Raw genomic sequence first — 6,249 nt, 5'->3', positions numbered from 1 at the left:
AGGCTTCATTTCAATGGTAATGACTTCAAGATGGTTCAAAAGGGCTTCATTCAATCTTCATCAAATCTTCAAGAAGCAAACCACCTTGGCTTCTCATGTCAACAACTAACAATTTGCATTCAATGTTTTAATTTGGGTACTTTGTATTTATCTTATTTCATTTACATATTAGATCATATTTTGAAAAGCTTGATCAATTTTTGTTTATTTTTTTTAGGTTGATCAAGAACCTCAAGAAAATACCGCAAAGCAAATGGAAGAATGATTGATTGAAGAACCTCTAGATTTTGCATAGCAAATGTTATAATTCTTTTGTTATGTTTTAACTTTTATTTTTAATACTTACAACACTTTTAGTTTTAGCATACATTGGACTACACATATGTTACTTTTAACTCTTACCGTTATTACATATATTACATGTTTTGTAAAATTATTATTATGTTACATAAATCATTAACACAAAATAATATAAGAATTGCTTAAATGAATAATTATAATTTTAAAACTATCGAGCTAAATGTACGTTTATATTTTAAATCAATTTAAAATACGTTGTCTAAACATGAAGCAACTTTTCAGTTTGTTGTCTAAAACCAATAAGCAACATTTAAAATATATTGTCTATACACAACAAGCCACATTAGAAAAGTGTTCTCTAAAGGATAGATAAGAGGTATGACATTTACATATGATAACATTTAAAAACATGTTGTCTAAACATGAAGCAACATTTTAAATGTGTTGTCTAAAAACAATAAGCAACATTCAAAATGTGTTGCCTATAAAAAACAAACGACATTCAAAATGTGTTGTCTATAAAGAATAGACAACATTTACAATGTGTGGCCTATTCTAACACTATAAGGCAACAGTTTTGTAAATTGTGTGGCCTTTAGTACAAAAATTGTTGCCTATAACCTAAGCCAACAGCCATATCCTCCACACCTATAAAATTGTTGCCAAAGTGTTGCCTAAAGTTTAGGCCACACTTTTTTAACTTTAGCCAACACTTTTTACCCGTTGCTTAAAGTGAAAAATGGTGTAGTGTTAATGCATGTTGGACCTGTTGTTTCAAGTCGACTTATATGGTGCATCTTTAACAAATATCTCACCTTACGACTTACATCATACTCGACCTATTAGAGATATGCTATTCTATTTTATTTTCTTCATAGCTTGATTGGTCACTATAGGTCATCCTGGATGGTACATAGCCCTCCAACCTTTGAGTTTTTAGCTCTCCAAAGTAAAAACGAGAAGGTTGCTTTATTTGAAAACTCGTCGTTTTCAACTCCCCACGTCCTTTCACTATGTTTTACCTACCCTTGCCACATGTCTTGAATCAAAGGTCTATACAGGTTTTTCAACGGGTGTGATTTTCCCTAACAGGCTTTGCGTAGTGTAGTTTCTTAGAGTCTTTTTCTTCTCTCTCTTCTTTAAGTCGTTCTTATTACTTCAAATTGTTTCCTCTTACCATTATTTCTTACCTCCATAATTTTCTCCTTCTACGAACATTATTGATCTTCTCCCTTCCCCTAGGTATGCTTAAAACACACCGCCTTCGTACTTTTCATGCTTGATGCAATATTATCAATCGTTACGCCAACTTGGCTTATGGTTTTCTAAACCTTTGACCTTACAAAATAACCAAATTTTCATTAACAAGTTCATACAAAGGTCGCTTGAAAGATGAGCTCTCAATATAAGAAGCTGATTTTTTGTTACATTTATCCCAAAGAGGTCGTCCCAAGACGAGCCCTCAATATTAGAGACTAATTTTTTCTTAATATATTTGCACTGAATAGGTTGTCCATAAGATGAGCCCTTAGTATTAGAAGCTATTTTTTTTTCTTAATATATTTGCACTGAATAGGTCATCTAAACAACGAGCCTTTAGTATTATAAGCTATTTTCTTCTTAATATATTTATATTTTAAAAGGGTCGACCAAAAGACGAGCCCTTAGTACATGAAGTTAATGTTTTCTCAATGTCTTTATACTGAAAAGGTTGTCCAAAGATGAACTCTTAGTATCAGAGGCCAATTTTTTCCTAATGTACTCACACTAAATAAATTGTCTAAAGGACGAGCCCTTAGTATCAGAGGATAGTTTTTTCCTTTTTCTCACAAACCTTTTCATACATAGACTAAGAACGAACATACTTGTCCTCGTCCTTTTGTATGTTAGGAGTGGACCTCAAAGAATGACTACTTCCTCGCGGACTGATCATACTAACATTCTGCCTTGAAAACTCGATTGAGTAAATTAACATGTCGAAGAAACTTCAGTTAGTATCACAACCCAGTTGAATGATTTTGGTTGAGCAAATGTCCTTCTACTTTTTGTTAAGCTTATAGCTTAAATGTATGGTTTTGGTTAAGCAGATGTCCTTCTGCTTTTTGTTAAGCTCGTAGCTTAAACATATGGTTTTGGTTAAGTAGTTCTCTTGCTTTTTGTTAAGCTCGTAGCTTAATATATGGTTTTGGTTAAGTAGTTATCTTTTGTTTTTGTTAAGCTCGTAGCTTAAATATATGGTTTTGGTTAAGTAGTTATCGTTCTTGTCGCAACCGAAATCGCGATGGACGACGAACAAAAAAGAAATGGGTTTTAAAAAGGGATTTGGAGTCGCCACCATAGGTATTTTTGGAAAACCATAAAGATAAAGCAAGTCTGCGAAAAACCCATATTTTTGGATTCAAGAGTCGGTTACGCGTAGGGAATGTGTTAGCACCCTACAGGCCCGCCTAAGGGCGGTACCTTTAATTAAACATGCAAAGTTGATGTGATTTTCAAAATGTTTTTTCCCCAAAAATAATGAGACAAATAATACTAAAAAGAAAAAAAATATTTTTTTGGTTTTTGGGCCTGACAAGGATTGACCTTGGTCCTACATATTCTCATTTACAGTAAAAAATCAGGATTACGTAGTTCTTTAAAAGATATTTAGAAAATTATTTGAAAAATGATTTCATTTTTTTGTATTTTTTACATTTTTTATAATGTTTATATTTTATGAAAATACAAGTTTAGTGTGAGAGAATGTGAGTTATTAAAAGGAAATCAGGTCAAAGTGTGAAAAGTGTTTTAAATTTAAAATAAAAGTCCAAACCAAAGAGTGAAACAAAAAATAAATAAAAAAATAGGTGTGAAAGATAGTAAAAAGGTGGTGCAAGAACTAGTTAATGGGAGGTGTGTGTAGTGAAATGTGGGCTAATTAAAAATAAATAAGCACATAAAAATAAATAAGCACATAAAACAAAGGGGTGCACTAAGTAGAATCAATTCTAGCCCAAAGGGAAATAATAGAAGGTGCAGGGAATAACTACGGGGTGCAAGGGGCAAAGAGATGGTAAGCCAATCTTCTTCTTCTAACAACAAAAAAAAAGAAAACCCTAGAGTTATCCCATTCCTATAAAAAATGAAAGCCACCCAATAGAGGCGTGTTCGTTGTTGCTTTCGTCGAACCTCATACTAGCTGCACCTCTAGAGCCACCATCGCCGACGTTGCTGCCTTTATGGCCAGCCAAGGACCTACGTTGACGACGCTAGCCACTGTTGGTATCGTGCAGCAGAATGTTTGGCGTTTGGAAAAAACCAAGAGGTGGGTGAATTGGTTTTAAGTAATAAAATTAATAATTTAAAATTTTTCCAAAATTTTACCGATTAATTTAAATATCAATTCCTTTAAAAGCAATAGTAGATAAAATATAGAGATAGAGAAGAAGATTGCACACAAGTATTTATACTGGTTCAGATCAAAAGATCCTACGTCTAGTTGTTAATCTCTTCAAATAAAGAGATTAACTCAATCACTAACAAATATCATATTACAATCAGATAACAAAAGAATAAGGAAAGAAAACACATCTCTTGAAGACACAAGAGATGAACACCTTTCTTTGAATCACACAGAGAATCTTGACCTTAGCTTTCCTAGCAACATCAACAACACTCAATCTCCTAGAAAACCCTCTCAGGAAAGTTATCGTTCTACCCACACTAGGTTTTTCAAAGCTCTTTTGAGAACACTCAGAGAACTCTCTTTGCAGTCACAACACTAGCACTCTAGCTTCTCAAAAAGGTATGTTCGAAGTAACTCTGATGTTCCTTAAATAGGGGTTCCAAAAATTAGGTCAAAAACTGAACAGTCACGTTCAAACTGAAAATTAGGTCAAAAATTAGTGATAATCGATTATTCTAGTGTATTTTCTGAAAACAAAACTTTAAGCAAAATTATTAGAGGTGATAATCGATTATTCCAGTGTTAATCTAAAAATTTGGACTCAGCTCAGGATAAACGATTATCCTAAGTGATAATCAATTATCACATTGGTTTTTCGAGAAGTACCAGGATTTTGATCTTTGTTGTTGATTCTAAATTATTCTAAGTACAATTTACAAGATAACTTTAAACATAAAAACACATGTTCTTCATATTGACTTCCAGATGGGTTTTAGGCTTTCTTTATAATCATTAAAATCTTGCTTCTGCATTTAACTTGTCATTTGCTTTTGCCAACAACCACCATTAAAGGCCACCAACGTTCACAATGATGTTTCGACTTCATTCCTTTTCGCTCGCAAGTGCTCCTTCGGTCCCATCTTTCTTCTCACACGAATCATCTGGTCCAATACAATGAATAGCTGCATCTTTCCCTTCCAGTCGATGCAGCTCCAACGATGCTGTCACATTTCGTTCGAAACTGACTCGTCGACAACATTGTGAAGGTGGTTAGTGTTGGAGGTTGGATGGCGAAAATGTGGGTGTGAGCAATGGAATGTGATGTGCATAAATTAACGATGGTCAGCATGGGTTATGTTCTCAAACGCTCAAGGAACAACAACTCAAGCACAACATCATTATCATGAATCAACAACAAATCAAGAATGACAAGCATAACACAACACAACATCATTCATTCAAAGACCAGACAGTTTCACATTCATTTGTACATTTCAAGAATTTAGTTGTGCTTACCTCTTGTAGCCTCCTTGTGTTTGTGTTGCTTGTTGTTGGTGTTTGTGGTACTTCCTGCTGGATTTTTGTTCCTCTCTCCCAATATTTCCTTCTCTTTATTTTTAGATATGCGTCCTCCTGTTTCTTTCCCTTCGTTCTCCTCCCTAGAGATATGTATTATGTTGTTATTCAAATCTCTTCCTTTTTGTTAAAGATCTTGGGCAAGATTCAAAAATTGAAGCACTCTAAGTCTCCAACGTTAGAATATAGGGTCAGGCCAGGGGAATGGTTGTTGCTTCCTGCCTCTTATTTTTCTTCTGCCATTGGTCATCTTCCTCTTTAATCATTTCCAACAGATGGAGTCAGCCACCTTATCTCCCTTTCCACAATTTCCACTGGTGCAATATTCCATTTTTGTATATGAATAGTAATAGAATAGGACCTTAGCCAACTGATTACTCCCCAAAAAAAGAAAAAGCTAGTCGTGAACATGACAATCACAATAAATTCTATGCTAACTACCCCTACACTTGAAATTAGTCGAGATTATAAAAGTAAACCAAAAAATAAAATAAATAAATAAATAAAAGAGTTAAAAATAAAATAAAAGGAAAATAGAATAAAACAAAAGGGTAAAAATAAATCAGAGAAGAAAAGAAAAAAAATACATATATATGTAATATAAAACTAAAAAAATAAGAAAAGGATACAAACAAAAATAAGAAAGAAGAGAAAAGAAATAATATAGAAAGAGATAATAATAATAATAATAATAATAATAAAAAAGTAAAATAAAAAACAAAAACAAAATCAAATCAAATCAAAATGAGATAAATAAAATAATAATAATAATAATAATAATAACAAAAATAAAATAAAATAAGATAAAATAATGAGATTCAAATTAAATAAGGTAAAAATGTAATATATCTATATATTATTTCTTAAAATAATAAAAGTATCTTTTATTTTACATTTTCCATTTTGTGTTTTTTTTTTTTTGTATTCTCTACATATTAGTTTCACCTTTTATTTCTTATCACTATCATCCAAACGAAATTGGGGGTTGACACTTTTGCTTTTTGTTAAGCTCATCGCTTAAATATATGATTTTGGTTAAAGAGTTATCCTTGTGCTTTTTGTTAAACGCGTAGCTTAAAAATATGGTTTTGATTAAAGAGTTATCCTTATGCTTTTTGTTAAGTGTGTAGCTTAAATATATGGTTTTGGTTAAGCATTTATCCTTCTACTTTTTGTTAAGCTCGTAGCTTAAATATATGATTTTGGTT

Source organism: Vigna unguiculata, chromosome 4 (genome assembly GCF_004118075.2).
Source record: "Vigna unguiculata cultivar IT97K-499-35 chromosome 4, ASM411807v1, whole genome shotgun sequence".
NCBI classification, from domain to species: domain Eukaryota; kingdom Viridiplantae; phylum Streptophyta; class Magnoliopsida; order Fabales; family Fabaceae; genus Vigna; species Vigna unguiculata.
Note: the sequence above shows the minus strand (reverse complement) of the source record.